This window comes from Mytilus edulis, chromosome 10 (assembly GCF_963676685.1).
Source record: "Mytilus edulis chromosome 10, xbMytEdul2.2, whole genome shotgun sequence".
Classification (NCBI taxonomy): Eukaryota; Metazoa; Mollusca; class Bivalvia; order Mytilida; family Mytilidae; genus Mytilus; species Mytilus edulis.
In genome coordinates this window covers 21,588,504-21,596,080 of record NC_092353.1, presented here as the reverse complement: position 1 = coordinate 21,596,080, position 7,577 = coordinate 21,588,504, and the positions used below count along the sequence as shown (strand labels likewise).

Here is a 7,577-nt window from a genome sequence, read left to right as displayed (position 1 = left end):
TGTTTAGCTATCTTTATATTTTCAGTGAACTGTGGAGTAGATTTTGTCCAAGTTGGTGGGACATGTTATTATCTAAATCCGGAAGGCAGGACAGAGATATGGGAAGATGCAAAGGTATAAATTGTATGGTTATTGATCTGGAATACTATGTTTGTCTTGTTATATCAAAGGCAAATGATAAATGTGTATCAATGCAATGAAAAAGGTTATGGTGAAATTTGGTTGCCCGAAAACATGTTTTAAGAGGAGCGGAAGATACCAGAGGGATATTCAAACTCATAGATAATGAATAAACTGACAGCGCCATTGCTACAAAAGAAAAAGACAAACAAACAAACAACAGTACACACAACACAACATAGAAAATAAAAACAAATATGCCACATTCGATGTGTGTCTACTCAAAGGCAGAAGCATGTAAAAAGATGATGACACAACCGGTACACGTAGTAGGCATTTATGTGTAAAAATGAAATATATTTAACGCGTTCGTTTTTTATTTGGCTGTTTATGAATTGTTGAGCAATGATTTTCTAATACTAGGTATACATGGACAGTTATATTTGGTGTATCGATTTGTAGTGGTATGATCTATCCAGAATGTTTTAAAACTTCAGATTTTTTATGGCATTGTAAATGTGTCGATTTGAGCACCAAAGACGACTCTTCCATTGACGAAACGCACGATCGGCGTACTTAAATATACGCCTTGTATATCTGATGAGTATTGACAAACCCGGGGTCGAGGCCACTGCTAGTGGAAGTTTCGTTCATGAAAATATTATCAGCCAAGATTTTAGTACTTCTGGGTTGAGATAAAATATTACTGATACATTCATTTTTAGAAAATGTAATGTTCATAAAATGTTGAATTATTCGAAGCATTTATATTTTTCTATCTCTAAGCATATATGGCCTTATATGAATTTTGTCAGATTTGTTTTAATTTTTTTTTCAACGCTCTTCAATTTTATACTTGTTTTGGCTTTACAACATTCGAGCTAAATGCAAGTGCGACATAAGACTATGAAAATATATAAAACCAGGTTTAATCCATTGTTTACATAAGGGAATGCATGTAACAAGTCAGGAGTAGGACTGTTGTTATCCATTCGTTTGATGTGTCTGAGCTTTTGACTTTGATATTTGATAAGGGACTTTTCGTACTGAATATTCCGTGGAGTTCGGTGTTTTTGTTATCTAATTTTACCATTATGTGCAGTTATTCTTGTAAATATTTATTGTGTGCACTTAGTTCTATTTTTTTTGTCGTCTAATGTGTATTTTTACCAGTTGCGTCACATTCTCGATGGTGAGATAATGACTGAATGTGAATTCGGATGGCGGGTGATTCGTGTGTTACATAGGACACTTACCCTTTCGAAACATCGGGTGCACTCCTTTTGAAGTTTTATGCAATTCCCTCATTCCGTATTTATTAGTTAGTTTTGGTATTTCCTAATTTGTAGTATTTGTCAAAAATGTATTTTATATCACTTTTTTTAAACCTTCAGGTTGTTCTTGGTTGTTTTATTTTGTACAGATTAAAAATAATAGGATAATTTTTGTTGTAAAAAAAAAAACTAAACGATAGAATTTTGATATTAGAGAAAACAAGAAAGCTCTAATAATACGCTTTCAGAAAAAAAAAGAAATATTGGGTTTGGGGTCTTGTCTTACAGGTTCACAGTTCTGTATATCTGAGTTATTTTACCTTTTAGGGCTAAGTTGGGCAAAAATTGAATCAAACAAATAATATATTTTTTTTTTTAAACGGCGGTAGCAATAAGATAAAACATAATATTTACATATTTAGAAAAAATTTACTCTAAGGATAAAAGTTATCTGCTTTTTTTCAATTCAAGATTGCAGAAAACACCAAATCTACATTGAGTTAAAAAAAAACAAAGTGGAGTACACTGGTGCGGTAGCGTGAAATAACACTTTATGGTGGTACCAAACACCTACACTAAAATTAATTTGTCTCGTTTAATTTTTATAAAAATTTGGAAAACAAAATATTTTGTCCATATGACAAAAATATAAAAATGTCAAAAGACTTGAATCGCACACTTTTATCGGAAACTTTTCGTTGGACAAATAGCAGTAATTAAAACAATGAACTGATTTTTTTTCAGAGTTATCTCCCTGTAGTGTTATGTACCATCTTTATCATTTCTACGAATGAATAAATGCAAACACCCTTACATCCTGTTTACTCTTTAAGACCGTATATTGAACTCTAGGTGTCTTTTGGGTATCTTTTATCGGATTGCTGCTTCATTCACGTATACCCAGCATTTCCTTTCAGTTTTGTATACTTAAGACTTTTCTTAACAAGACAATAACAATCAAAACCAAGGAGTAAACAAAGACTCATAAAACCAAAGGAGATTTACATCAACAGTTATAAATAATAAATAAGAAACAACACGAACTCCACTAAAAACCGGGAGTGAAATCAGGTGCTGCGGAAGGGTAAACATTCATATGTCCCTTGTTTCCATTCGTTTGATATGTTTGAGCTTTGAATTTTTAACTTTGTTATTTGTAAAGAGACTGTGCGTTTTCAATTTACTTTGGTGTTCAGATTGTTTTGCTATTTTACTTTTTTTGGTAACAAGAATACGAAAATTTTCATGATACTTCTGTCTTTTTTGTATGGCATTTTTCATTAAATCTCTTCTGGAATTTCTTTTTTTCAGGTTATCTGCATGGCGTTAGATAGTCAGCTGGTAGAATTTGAGACAGAAAGAGAATTAATGGAAATGAAAAATTATCTTATATCCAAACACGGTACAGTTTGATTATAAAAGTTACAGTTACATAACAATAGTCATAGTGGGCAAATATCTAGAATTCACGTCACAATGTAAATTTTACATGACATGATGAGCAGCTAGAATTTTCATATTCAAATGTAAAACTCTATTAAAAAATAAAGTTCTTTGTGAGAAAATCCACGTACAATTATAAAAGTTTAAATGAAAATAAAACACCATTTGTATCAAGTGATATAGCTGAAACAGTTATTAAACCAATATTCTATAAAGTAACCATTAGAAAAATGTTACCGACAATGTTTTAACTAAATGCAAAAGTAAATTTATAAAATTTCCGAAAAGTGCCTAAAATATTCAGGCAATATCAAGTAACTATCAAAATCTTAAGAACAGACAGCATTTAAACGCAAGGTGAGATCTAGTGGTCTCTTTTTTGTTGATATTCTCATTGACACGATTAATTTTTATTTTTAATTCATGATGGTGATATTTTTACAGGTTATGACCGACATTATTCATATTGGATTGGTGGGAAGAAAAACCCTCAATCATCAAGCTGGGAATGGGATTCTAGTAATTCACCTATTTTAACAACTGCATGGTTCGGAGACAAAGACAGTAACACACAAGGAGAATGTTTAGAATACGGAGCAATGTATGATTTTAAGTGGTATGGTGGACGATGTCACCTTCAATCTAATTTCATCTGTGAAAAGAAATAATTCTCCGTTTCGGCATAATAAATACAGTAAAACTTTGGGATTTTTGTTTGATGAAAATACAAATACAAATAGCTGTTTGCATTGATGCATGGTTACTTTGTGACTCGACTAGTTCAGATACATCCCTTACTATACACTACTGTTTCAGGTAAAAGTCAAGGTTGTTATCTATTTAAACGTTTAAACCTTCTGCATTTGTTTACACCTGTCCTAAGTCAGGAACCTGATGTTCATTGGTTGTCGTTTGTTGATGTGGTTTATAATTATTTCTCGTTTCTCGTTTTTATATAGACTAGACCGTTGGTTTTCCCATTTGAATGGTTTTACACATGTCTTTTGTGATGCCTTTTATAACTTGTTGCTCCGTGTGAACCAATGATCCGTGTTGAAGACCGTACTTTGACCTATAAGGGTTTAGTTTTACATACAAATTGTGACTTTGATGATGAGATCTTCTTATATATATAAACAAAAATCATAATTTTCTTCCTTGAAAATTGCCTATAACAAGTCAGGAATATGACAGTTGTTATCCATTCGTTTGATGTGGTTGAACTTTTGATTTTTTCATTTGCTAGGAATTTCCGTTTTAAACTTTTTTAACAACCAATTCTGTTTGGGATTCCTAGAAATGTTCATCAGTTTTGAGTTTTTTTTTCTTGTGTGTTGTTAAGCTATCCTTTTGATACCCTTCTCTTGTTGACCTCTAAATAGTCAAACGTCTAGAAAAGCTTTAATCAGGTAAATCATCATGTGACTGGATATCACAATCTATACACTTTTTCAATCTTGATTCATTTTTTGATAAGTAGTTATCTCATTGGCAACCATCTCAAATTCAGGTCTTCAATACTCTTCAACTGCGTTCTATATTTGAATTTATATTTTTTTGTAGACAAAACGTGCTGTTGGAGTACGAAAATTTCCACCAGGTATCTCTAATGAAGTTTTTTGAAGGTTGTTAATAAACAATGACGTTACATCGTTTGGAAGTTTGCATTTTTTTTTATAAAAGGATTATGGCTATATAATGGAGACAAAATATATCTTCAAATTGTACCAGCTCGACCTATCAGACCGACATTCCAAGCTTAATATTTCACGTTCTAGCTTTAAATGCAGATCCAGTTCCCATGATATACAATGCTATATAAAGGTAACAGTAGTATACCGCTGTTCAAACCTCGTAAATCCATGGACAAAAAATCAAAATCGGGGTAACAAACTAAAACCGAGGGAAACGCATTAAATATAAGAGGAGAACAACTACACAACACTAAAATGTAACACACACAGAAACGGACCAAGCATCAGACAAAATCCCACGAGAATAACAAATATAACATCAAAACCAAATACATGAATTTGGGATAGACAAGTACCGTGACACGTCTTATCGCAACGTGAAATTACACTCAAAATAAGAGAAAACAAACGACGCAACGTTAAAATGTTACACACACAGCAACGAACAATAATATAACAATGGCCATATTCCTGACTTGGTACAGGACATTTTTAAAGGACAAAATGGTGGGTTGAACCTGGTTTTGTGGCATGCCAAACCTCGCACTTTAATGGCAATGTTAAATATAACATTGAAATTACAACATAATATTACAGGACTACAATACAAATAAATAGGAGAACGCACTAGACAAAGAAACACATGATTAATGGATAACAAAACGCATCAGGTTTAAAATTCAATACGACAAAGACGCGCCTCCTCCACACAAGACTCACCAGTGACGCCCAGATATAAAAGATCGAAAGTGAAAAAAAGTATAAAGTTGTACAGCACTGAAGATCAAAAGTTGAAAAAGGTTGTGTCAAATACGGCAATGTTTTTCATAAATTATCTCTATAATTTGCAACAGGCCACTAAAGGATCTCTATACACGGATATAATATTTTGACTCCGAGCCAGTTAGTTTTTATTGTTATTCATAGTGATCCGTTTTAATCGTACATGACAATCATTGATTGATGATTGATTCTTGGTCGGTTGTTTAATGTCTGGTGGCAAATATTTGATACCTGTTTAGAACGAGAACAAATTAATAATTAAAACAATAGGTAGGTTTTGTAAAAAAAGTCTTGTGAGGGGATTTGTACTGCCTTTAAAAATTCAGGTTATGTAGAGAGGGACAGACATTTTGCCTTGCAACAGGCCACCAAAGGATCTCTAAATGAGTTGTTTCAAGGTTTTTACGAGCAAAGATCTGATGTATTTTATTTCGTTTGAAATTGTTTTTTTTTCCCGTTTGCTATTTGTAGTAATCATTTATAGATGGGAACTAGTTCTGATACTGGTTCAGCCAGAGTTTGTACTATTTATAAATGTTTTGTTAGGTGCATAAGGCACGAGGAAAGTTTTGGCGGTTTCTACGGGTGAGGTTTAATGGTACTATATAAAGTTTGGCATTTAAATGTACTAGTTTCGAAGGTGATCGCAGTTACGTCGAATTGAAGTTGGTCACACTGGTATATATGCAGTTGCTGCTATGTTTATTGTACGTACAGGCGTTGGAGGTATTAGCAGAGAAAAAAGAAACGATGCGAAAGAGGAACAATGTTATATGTCATGTATTTATATGTTGTTTCAATCAGAGAAATCTGTACAATAAAGTAAAATAAAATATTGTATCGCAAGAGAAAATGACATGTTTCTGCGAGCAACTAATCCTATATCGTGTTTGTCTTGTTTGTAGCCTTTTGAATTTAGAGATAAAATACTTTAAATTCGGGCGACGAGGCGAGAGAGAATTTAACACACTTTCTTTACACCAAGGCGTTGATTTAATGGCATTAAGAATCATTCCAGTGTAAAGGTCTTTTAATAGGGGTGTTTTATGATTATTAAGACTGCCTCTGTGAATTCAGTTATACCAGAGAGGGACAGACAGTGTGCCTTGCAACAGGCCAATAAAGGACCCCTCAAGAAGATGATTTAAGGTTTTTATGTTTCTAAAGATAAAAACACGCGGATTTGAGAAAACGATTTGGAATATCTCTTCACAAAGATTTTTTTTATTTGTATAACAATCCTAATAAACTTTTATCAAATGTTCATGATTTTCGAACAAAAAACAGTAATTTTTGCAGTTTATTTAATTATATCTAATTAAAAATAATCAACGGTTATTTCTTCATAAAATTAGAATTAATTATCGTCATACATTACCAAGCAAAACGACATGATCAAAAAGAGAGGTTCATGAATTCGTTTTAAAGTAAGGATCTGAATCACTCAAAAACGCAAGTTTTCCCGATATGTCGCACTTACCAAACGAAAGAAATAACGGATGAAGATTGAGAGTATATATATATATATATATTTCAATTTAGAATCGTATATATAAATATTGTATATGGCCTTCCAAATACCGTTTCGATCTCTAACATCACTGAAGAGACATTTATTGTCGAAATCCGGATCTGGTGTACTAAAAATATATTGACACCGTATGTGTGTGGCATAACATCGTGACCACAAGTTAAAAAATGTTCTGTTTAGTATTAAATTTATATTAAGATCCATTTTGTTACATCTTGTGATCAATTTTATTTGGCAATCGCCAATGGCAGTCAGCAGGGTTAAAGAACATCAGTTGTTCGACCTGTTAGTCAAATGCGTTTTGTTTAAATATACTTTTTCACTTTTTTGGTCTTTTGAAATATGTTGTTTGTGCTGTTTTTAGACCCTTCTACAACGAAATTTGTTTTACATGCACACGTATAAAAAATGCGGTTTTTATCCAACGCAATCATAGGTTTGAACGTAGTTTTCAATTTTTTTCGTTTGGGCTTATATCATATTTTCCCTTCGGTTTATATGATCCGTTCATCCTATATTGACTCTTAAAATTCAAGAGTTTATCTAAAAATGAGGGTACTTTTTTTCTAAAAATGAGGGTACTTTCACTTTCAAATGGACGTCAAGTTACGAGAGAGTTCGTGGTCTCGAGACTCAAAATATGCAAATATTTATATTTTTCACCTCCTTTATAGGAGATCGATGATTCACATTTAGAAACAAACCATGATTTTGCACCTCCTTTACAGGAAA

General features: G+C 32.5%; 1 long non-coding RNA gene across 1 annotated transcript; it reads left to right on the top strand.

The window, feature by feature from the left end:
* On the top strand, positions 1 to 3,540 carry LOC139490622 (uncharacterized). Its single transcript, XR_011656369.1, has 3 exons — positions 1 to 114; positions 2,706 to 2,796; positions 3,282 to 3,540. It is a non-coding gene; the product is annotated as an uncharacterized lncRNA (long non-coding RNA).
* The last annotated feature ends 4,037 nt before the right edge of the window (positions 3,541 to 7,577 follow it).